Source organism: Larus michahellis, chromosome 2, assembly GCF_964199755.1.
Source record: "Larus michahellis chromosome 2, bLarMic1.1, whole genome shotgun sequence".
NCBI lineage: Eukaryota > Metazoa > Chordata > Aves > Charadriiformes > Laridae > Larus > Larus michahellis.
The window spans coordinates 58781531-58790923 of NC_133897.1; positions in this window are offsets into that span (position 1 = coordinate 58781531).

Sequence of the window (9393 nt, forward strand, 5' to 3'; positions counted from 1 at the left end):
GCAGAGTCTTACAGAAGACAAGGATACTCAGGACCATTAACACTCGCTGTCCGACCTTCCTTCATCCCAAGCAGCAGATTCCCCAAAGTAACTTACCGTGACAGAGAAAGAAAGGCGAAGGAATTTTATCTGTGAAGACTTTTGGCCACGTATTCTTTCCCATAGAAAAGCAGAGCATATAGCAAGACAGAAAGCACATTTTTTGCTCTGCGCTGTTGGCTATACGCAGTGGTCCAACCTGTCTGCTGGTACCGCTACAAAAGAAGAGATCAAACCCATCAGATTATAGCCTCATGAATTATGTTTGCACCTGATTTGGGGAGGGGAGGGGGGGAAGGAGGCAAAGAGGGAAGGAGAAAGAATAGAATTTGTTTCAAGCTTGTCTGCCTTCTTCACATAAAAAAAAAGAAAAAGCGGGGAAACAAATCATCTTTCTTAGTTATTTTTGCTGTAACAGAACTGTGTTCAATGACTACACAGCCCAAAGGTAGGTAAGTGGTGAAATTAACTCATGTAATATACCGCAAAAATACACTTAGGTTCTTCGACTGTTTTAATTTCATACATCACTCGCAGTTCATAATCTACAGTGAGAATGTAATTAAGAGAGTTAAGAAATGAATAAAAAAATAATGTTATTTTAGTGAGCAAGTTCTGCAGTCTACATCATGTTAGCTCACTAACTCCACTTGAAATGAAACAACATCCAGTCTGAATATCTGCTCAGTTCCTGTCCTACGCAGAGATGTCAACAAGAGGGCACAAGCTGATTTTTATGATGTGAATCAAGTCTGGTAGAAACTATTACTTCTTAAGTTTCAGCAGCGCGTTGGCCTGATAGATGATATAAAATAAAGACTATCCCTGCCCTAAGGGGCTTGCAGTCTAAAAAAAGACCAAAGGAAAGTATTTGTGTCTTGCAAAGTGATTTATTTGGTTGGTTCTCTGAGTTTATAGTCTGCTTTGGAGGTGGGCACATTTCTCGTGTAAATTTTAGCTGTCTGTGAGAAGCGCAGAACAGGCCACAATGACAATGCATGCCGTTTCAATTTTTCCAGAAATTGTGCTTTGTTAAAAAAAAAAAACCAAACACAAAACAACCCACCAAGAAAATATTCTTTCCAGCCTGTTCAGGCATTTTGAAGTTGAAACGCTTTAACTGATTGGTTAAGAATAATTTTTATTTCTAGACTTCCTTTAAGATGCTCCTAAAGAAAGCATCTTATGGACAAAATACGTCACTCCCAGAAGTGATGCTTTCTATATTTTCGTTCTGTTGAAAAATTCTGGGGAAAAAAACTATTCTGAAGAAAAATTCAAAATCTGAAAGTTGCCAAACAACTTGCTCTTCAGTAAGCTCTGCCGTACTAACCTAACCTTTCAAGAAAGAGTGATTACTGTAAACAAACCTGCAGCAAAGCAGAGGGCTGGACTAATTGTCAGATCGGGTTGTCTGCAGGACTCTGATTTAGCATTCCAGGTTGTAATTGGGTCCATGACCACCTGCTTTGGTCACTGGAAATGAATGCAGCTGGACTTGGCAGGTCACTCTGTCAAACATTTGCTAAAGGACGCATGTGAATGCTCTTGTTTGCTGTTATTTGCCGTTCAGCCTTTAGCCGATGTAAATTGTTGCTGAAGTCTTGTTGTCGGTAGTAGCAGTAGTGGCAAAGTTCCTTAGGTAAAGAAATACAATTTCGCCTCTCCATTGCCGCGGGGCTTTCTGAACACAACAGCGTGAATACATGTTAGACAATCTACAATTCATAATGCTTCCTAAACAGAAGAGGCACAACAAGCATCGTGGCTTAGCGGGGATCGCAGACTTCGTGTCAGAAACTCGGTGTCCCAGCCACGTCTCTGCCAATGACCTGCTCTGTATCCTTCAGCGACAGGCATAACCTCTGACCCTATGCTTCACTTTCCTTTAGATAATGGTATCTACCCTCATTTTATAAAATATTTTAAAATATACACGTAAGATAGGTTGGATCATTACAGGGCAAGCACACAAACAAATATATACACACCCAGACAAGCCGTAGTGATACATAAAATGCAGACACTCCCTTGCACAGAAATGTACGGATGACCTTAGGCTAATGACTGAAGTCTGGGTGGTACTGCCGGTATTCGCAGAGCACACACTCGAATAGCTGTGCAGGTCTGCGCAGGCAGCCAGCGAGCCCTTTTGCACAACGTTGGCTAGCGTGGATGGTCCCGGGCACACTGAGCCCTTTGGGGTAGCCGGCAGCTGCCAGGATGCCGCCGGGTGTGCGGCGATGCCAGCTCCTCTCTAGCATTACAGGGGGAGGGCTTATAGACACAGCGGAGAAAAAGGGAAAACATTTCCCACTTTCTAGAGAGCTGGGATTTTTGTTTACTTATTTATCATAGCTGCCATCTCCTATAAAGCCCTTCTTATAATTAGCAGGAGCCTTGCTAGACTAAATGCGGCGCGGCTGGTGGCCGGGTTCCAGAAGCGTGTCTTGCTCGACGCTTTCCACAGCGGCGGCACGGCCTGACTTCTTCCACGTAGTTTGAATTTCTACGTTTGGAAACACAGAAATGAGAAGCCTTGGGAGGAGAAAGGAAACAAAAGGAAAACCGGTCGTGGAGAATATCGATTTCCCCGATTTTTAAGTGCAATTTTAGAAGCACTCTGAAAATAGTGCTTCCAGATGGGCCCACACTTCATAATTTTCGCACTTCCAGAGTCCTCCCACAGGATATCAGGTTATTGGTGTTATTTTGTCAGAAACAAATCGCACTGGCGTATCATACGCAGAGTACATGGCACTGCAGCTAGCCGTGCCGAGAGCTTTACCCAAGCGATAACCCCTTCACCGTCTGACAGACACCTCACAGCTTCAAGTCTTACAGCAGCTCACGTGTGGTACACAGCTGAGTCTCGTTTCATCTATTGCTTGCTAGGTCACCCATAAACTTGTGAAGTTAAACTGTTCTTCTTTACAAGAAAGAGCTCTAGGGATACCCCTGCTCTCTATGAACTGAGCCCTTCCTCCAAACTCCACGCAGGGTTCCTGTCCAATCTCATGCAGGTTGTTTCACATCGTCCTTGCCAAGCCAGTTAGCACGGACTGAACAGCGCTGGTCAAATTACCACACCTGCAGCGTTCTGGTTAGAGTCGTAAGCCGAATGCTACTCCATCCCAGAAGGAAGAGGCTTCCGATACTTTGCTCCCCTTAGTCTGCCTGGACCGTACTTTTTCCCAGATACGAGTTCAGTCACACAGGAACAGAAACAGTATCGTGTAACTTTGGACCTTATCCTACCTCACAAGCAGGGCTCAAGTTCAGAAGTCATTCAGAAGATGTTTATAGCAGTTCTGTAAAATAAAAACAAAACTAAAAGCACGCAAACAATGATCGATGCCCGAACTTGAGCACCTCAGCATGCTTTTGGCTATTCCATAACCAGACAAATCAGTCTAATTTCTCATTGTGTGCATTCAAACAGGAAGCTACCCTGCAAGCTACCAGGTTGCATTTGACCCTGAATAAAACTGCTGCTTTATCAGGTAATGCAATCCTAAGCAGACTTATAGGAGACTTAAAATTTATTTCATATGCAGGCAAATAACTTCATCACTGTCTGACTTGCTTTATCGCTTTGTCTTTCAACACGTTAGACATTATGGGATCTTCCTAGGTTTCTCCTCCAGCAGCACCTCCCTCCCTGCTACTACTAACCCTTCAGGCACTGCTTCTAGTCTGGTGACTGCTAGTTACTAAAAATAAAAGGTCCTTTTAACCTGGGTTCTGAGAAGAAACAGTCGTGTTAGGATACTAGAAAGTGCCCTCAGAGAAACAGAAGTGTTCTGTAACAAAAAAGATTTCCACTGAAGTTCTCATCCTCTTCAAACACCAAAGACTAGAATAATTAAAAAGATTTAACTCTTACAGGATTTCTACATATTTCTGTAATGAAATAGAAATTTATAGGAAATTAGGTTCCATTAGTTCATCTGTTCTTGGAACTAGTTCTTTTCCTACACTCGACATAGCAATGAATTTTACAGATTTGTCAGAATTTCTCAACAAATGTTTGTAATAGTTGAGAAACGTTTCATTTCCAAAAATTCTTTGAAACAAAGGCTCCTCTGCATTTTTTGACGTTTGGCACTCTGTATTTGTCCAGCGTGACTCAGCGCGGGAACGTGGTTTCTGTTCCCTGCATGGATGACTCAATCTGTACATACGAGAACAGTGCCTGAAGAGAGCACATCACGTTGCACGTAGGAAAAGATAAGGAAAGGAGAATCCTCTAAGAACTAACCCTGCTTCAGAAATATTAAACATGCTCTGGAAATATTGTTGGCTTTTTCTACATAGGAGTATAAACTGCCTGTGATTTTAAGAAAAAAAAAAAAGTAGCGATCAAATTCACCAACAGTTCTTATCCTTACACCTTCTTGATACAAAATAATTTCCTGGGTTTTTTAGAAATGCATTTAATTAATGGATTAGTGTTTGTATCTGAAGAAAAAAAGCTCCCCTTAAACATTCCCGTGCGTAAATGTGGTAACTTAAGCTTAAGGCACTATACGAAGGAATTGGATGGCAAACTTGGTACAAAGAATGCAAGCAGACAGCCCCCACACACTAACTCACGAGAAGTCAAGGGAGATGGACTTAGCAAACATGCTTGCCAAAACCAAAGCAAACTTTCCCAAATGACACCAGGTCCATTGCTAAGCCCACAAACTCCAAGAGACGGGATGACTGCAGGAGGACACAGGCGTCTGCAGCAGGCAGGCCCTCTGCATACAGAGCCTTTTCCCGCTAAACACCTCAATAGAGAACTCCGGTCAGTCTTAAAACAGCTCGCACGAGGGTTACTGCCTTTATAAAACACACACAAGAAAGCTTTACCGTTCCCCAGTCTCTCACTCCAGGAGGAATAGACAGTTATGGAAGCACGGCTTTAAGTCTGTAGAAACACTTGACCAACATCTGCTGTATTTTAATACTTCAGCAATAAGGGGTTATAGATGCTGGAAACACACACAAAAAGGATTAAAGCTATCAGTTTTCAGTCCAATGTGACTATTATTAGGAGTTTTGCGTTTTACTCTGTTCACTGCCTGGGTTGTTATAACCTCCTAGGTACCAGCTAGAGACACGGGAAAAAGCCATCAGAAGGAGGAAGCAAACAAAAGCCAGGCTCCTTGTAGCCAGAGCCTGTCTCTCAGGCAAAACATGCAGTAGCTTGCAGTACACCTTGACCACAGCACTCGGTCACTCCAGGTAGAGGAGCCCAGTGGCTAAAGGCGGCGGCTAGCAGGCAAAACGTGTCTGCAACTGAGCACCAGCCACCCCACATTCCCACCGTGGGCAAAACATCGCGGCCCACGTTTGCCAAAGTGTATGGGTGCCATGGGGTTAGAGGCCTAATTGCCTATACGAAGTTGGCCTCTTGCCTTCCCAGAGCAAAACATACCCATCCGTAAAGCCCGTCGTTAATTCTTACCTCACAAGAGTTTTGTGGAATTTGAAGGATGTTACTTGAGACCTTTACCTGAAAAGTGCTCTCAGTGAATCGTTATAGCTCATCACCAGGCTTTAGTTCTTCAATAACAAAAAAGCAGCCTTGGTCACTTGATTAAAAGTTGATTGCATACCAGCACAAACCAACAATTTGCTTCCCAGAAGCCAAGCCATATGAATTAGGAATAAGGAATGCTTATGGCTCTTGTGCAGGAATCGGCAATAGCCCTGCTTGCCCTATCAAGGAAATTTAGTCCTTAGCTGGCTTCTGGCTGAAAGGTTGTGGTGAGGCAGACACATCTGTTGAGTGTTGGTGGCCTTGCCCTGAACCGCACAGCTTCAGGAGGACAGAGATAGTTGCCTACTGTGGCGTCTTCTGGAAGTCCAGGTTGAGAAAGGGTAGCAGACAAATGAAGTGCCCAGTTATTTTGGGGCCTGAACCAGAGCCCATAAGACTCAAGAGAGTCATTCTTCTCCATGGCAGGATTTGAAACCTGCAGAAGCACCTGCCGGCTGTATGTGTATTCAAAAAACTTCATTCAAATAGTACAAACTTCCATGTTCAGTCCAAAACTGCAACTCAAAGGAGATAAGTGACTCTCAGAGGGTGCAAATCATATTTTGATTTCACATGGTCTGTTTGCTGAGTCTGTAGCATATGAAAACAGAATTATCCTAATCAGACTTTTGCAGGTTGGCTATGCCGAGTGTCCTTTAAGGTGTTGTGACCTCTAGAGCATCCGCTAACTATCACCTGCTTGGTTGCACATACTCTGATTGCTTTCAATGCTTCCTTATGTTCCTTGCAACCTTGAACTTTTTCAGAGCTTTTCAGCACTCCAGGGCCCAGAAACTCTTCCATGAGGGCATTCTTATGATGCTCTCATCTGATAAGGGAATTATTTGATTTTTATCTTGCTGTCTGACATCCTTCTGTGAAGCCTGTCTGATTTGAAAGTCTGTGGCTTGCAATACCAGACACAGATTTATCTGTACAGATACAGGAAGAAGGGGGAGGAGGGAAAGGGAGTGTGGTCCCTCACCCCTGGGACCTGGGGGTACCCCTGGTCATCTTCCACGCAGAGGCTTCTTCACCTCCTGTGTAAAGTTCAACTTAGTTGTAGGACAACTACTAGGATGAGTTGTAGCTGTCCCTGTGCCATTCCTTTCACTGCTTCTCTGTGAAGGCTGCATTTAGAGGAGGCTGAGAGCAGGGCATGCCGAGAAAGGTTCCCTGAGGAACATCGCTGGGTCATTGCTCAGTTCCAGCACTCCCAAGCAGGGAGTCAGATTGCCATGCATAGTTCAAAGCAGTTTTTATACAAGAACAATGGCAATCTGTGGCCAGTTAGCCTTTAAAACTTTTCTCGCACGATATATCAAAACTTAGTATTTGTAATAAATTTATCTTTGAGAGATGCAGCTCTCTCTTCTGTTAGGCATTTATCTACTCGCTCCATTAGAGAATGCCACCAGAATAAATGCTGCTTATAAGCCTGTGGAGTTTATGATATGGTTGGGAGCTGGGAAAAAAATGCTTTGCCTGTGCCTTGCCAACTCTGTGGTATCATAAAGCTGAAGACAGACATCAGAACATTAACTGAGAGAATGCAAAACAGACTTGACAATATTTTGCACTTACCAGACATTTAGTCAAGTTTGAAGAGGTAAATATATTCATAGCTGCTTTCAGAAATGTCTGCAATGAACTCAGCTGTGCACAAGTACTTAGTGCTTTCAATACTCAAACTTAAAAGACAGGAAATACCTCCATATATATCACTCAGAACTAAACGCTGCCGTCCTTGCTCTTATGAATTATTATATGCCTACCAAGTATTGTACAAGTCAAGATGAATTTAAGTACCTGATTCTTGCCTTCTGCAATTTAACCTCAGTAGTTTACAATTACACCAGACAGGATTGCAGTTTCAGTTGACACCTGACCTAATTGCTACATCATCAAAGCCTATTGAAGGCTGGGGAGCAACTCACCCGAAAATAGCCTTGGCATGAGGCAAAACTTGAGCACTGGGAACAGCATCTTGCCCTAATCTAACATCCACACAACAGCTCTGGAGCAGTGGGAAATTCTGTAACCACATCGTGACCACTATGACAGCGTATAGGTTGGAGAAGCAGCCACAGCAGCTTGTTCCAGGACTGGAACAAGGACCAGAGCCAAACATAGCCTCTAATCATCCCTAAGGGGATGCTTAAGACAAATCGTCTTGGCCATGGTTAGACGGTTGTGTTTTGGACATTTGAAATGGATTCCTTTTCTTTCAAAAGAAAGAAAAGTCCATCACTGTTGATGGACTACTGTCCACTGCAGCCAGGACAGTACTCCACTAGGTAGGTTTCAAAATGTAATTCCACCACAAATCTTGACTATGTTGTTCTTTATTTCTGCAGACAGAATAAAAGCGATTCTACTCGCTTTAAGTAACATAACTTAAATTATACCCACTGCTCAGTATACCTGTATGTGTATATTACATTACAAGCACACCCATGCTTCAAAAATATGGTAGTCACTTGTGTATATTTTCGAAGTGGTTTTCTTTTCTCCTGCTGATAATGTTCTCTCTCTGTATGCATGTGTATGTTCAGATATCACTGAACTACTGGTTGTCCAAATGAACTTAACTGACTGTCTTGCCATTGGAGGAAAATACCGTTTTTCATACAATCCTACTACATCTCATGCTACTTGTAGCTTAGTTTCCCAAGGCAATGAGATTAACGTAATCACATACTGTGTATTTTTATGTGTATGCATAACTTGAGTCCACCTCCTCCCAGTAAACTCTGATCCTGTTGGCCAACCAGTTCAATTTAACAAAGACATGGCAGCCTCAGATATTTTAAGTTCCTCCAGCTAGGCAAATAGGCAAGCAGATAGTGAGGAGAAAAGCCCCATGAACTCTCCCAGTGAGAAGGATACCGCATGGATGCCCTGGCTGAGTGCACAGTCAAATGTCCTGAACTCTCTAGTCTTGGGGAAACAAATGGACTTTGCATTTAATTAGACAGCAGAGAACACCACCACAAGACAAAACCATGGGCAACCAAACTACATCAACTCCACAGCTCTTAGATGAGTCGAGTATCACCTAGATATGGGTTAAGGTTTAGGTCGCCTCTTGAGACATGACCACTGCTCAGGGGACACCTAACCCATTTTTTTACATCATTAAAGCCCACTGAATTTTCAAGGAAAATTCCTTGCAGAGCAACTCGCCCCAAAATAACCTGTATTAATGAAGATGTGGTGCCCTTCTGTAGGCTCAAGGGCCACCATGCTTTGCAAATCAACCTCTGATGGTACTTGCCCTTTTCTTTCCTCTTTATTTAAGGTGCTCAGTAATTTGCTACCTATACAATGGCAGACAATTACAACGCATTCCAAGCTGCGGTTGTGGATTCAGTGGTGGGGGAGGAGAGAGAAAAGCTCATCGACCTCTGTCTGCTTTAGCTGCTGATGGCTACTATTAGCTTAGGTCTACCAAGAGCTCTCATAAGATACTCAACTCCTTTTACCCAGCTTTGTCCTGCAGTCCAGGACATTGGCAACATTATCAAGGCTACAGAGGCCCTGTGTGTAAACAGGTGTGTTGAAATGCCATTTTTCCAATTCCTTAATCCGTAAGCAATGGCGTACTTTCTCTTGTGCTATTGAGCTGCTCCACCCACAGTCAGAGGCCATGCTGGCCAGTCAGCAGCACAGCCAGTCCATCTGCAGGCAGCCAAAGCTCAGGAAAAAACACACAAGAAATCTTGACAACTCATCAAGGAGCATAACTTCCTCATATCCAACTGGCTGTGAATTGCTCTTTCTTTCTAAAATAATGAGTCAAGTTAGATCAGCAAGTGCGGCCT